The sequence below is a fragment of the Nanorana parkeri genome, unplaced genomic scaffold, assembly GCF_000935625.1.
Source record: "Nanorana parkeri isolate BGI_ZX_2015 unplaced genomic scaffold, ASM93562v1 scaffold2260, whole genome shotgun sequence".
In the NCBI taxonomy this organism is placed as follows: domain Eukaryota; kingdom Metazoa; phylum Chordata; class Amphibia; order Anura; family Dicroglossidae; genus Nanorana; species Nanorana parkeri.
In genome coordinates this window covers 35,790-36,174 of record NW_017308528.1, presented here as the reverse complement: position 1 = coordinate 36,174, position 385 = coordinate 35,790, and the positions used below count along the sequence as shown (strand labels likewise).

Here is a 385-nt window from a genome sequence, read left to right as displayed (position 1 = left end):
TGGCGGGAGGACGCTAGTTTGTGTCCTCCCGTTACCCTGAGGAGAACTATGGGGAAAAGCCCTGACACCATAGTTCTCCTTTAAAAATTATGATGAGCGCCTTTTCAAAGTTTTGTTTCTTTGGTAATGTTCATTCATCATATAGCACAACCACATATACAGCCTCATGAACCATAGGGCAAGACACAGGCTGTGTTGGTCTGCAGAGACTATGTGGTGGAAGCATTGTAAGTAATAGGATTTTTATTTTGTGGTGCAGGACACAAGGTCCATTTCACAGCGAGGGAGGGTTCTGAACTGTGCAGAGGCTTCATTTTAATGTTTTGTTCGCTGCTGGACACGTAATAAACCTGGTTGTGGCCAATGTGACACCTGAACGTCTGTG

At 44.9% G+C, this 385-nt stretch overlaps 1 protein-coding gene across 1 annotated transcript in view; it reads right to left on the bottom strand.

The window, feature by feature from the left end:
* Positions 1-385, bottom strand: part of FAM160B1 (family with sequence similarity 160 member B1) — a 17,649-nt gene that overhangs the window by 2,754 nt on the left and 14,510 nt on the right. The window lies entirely within an intron of this gene.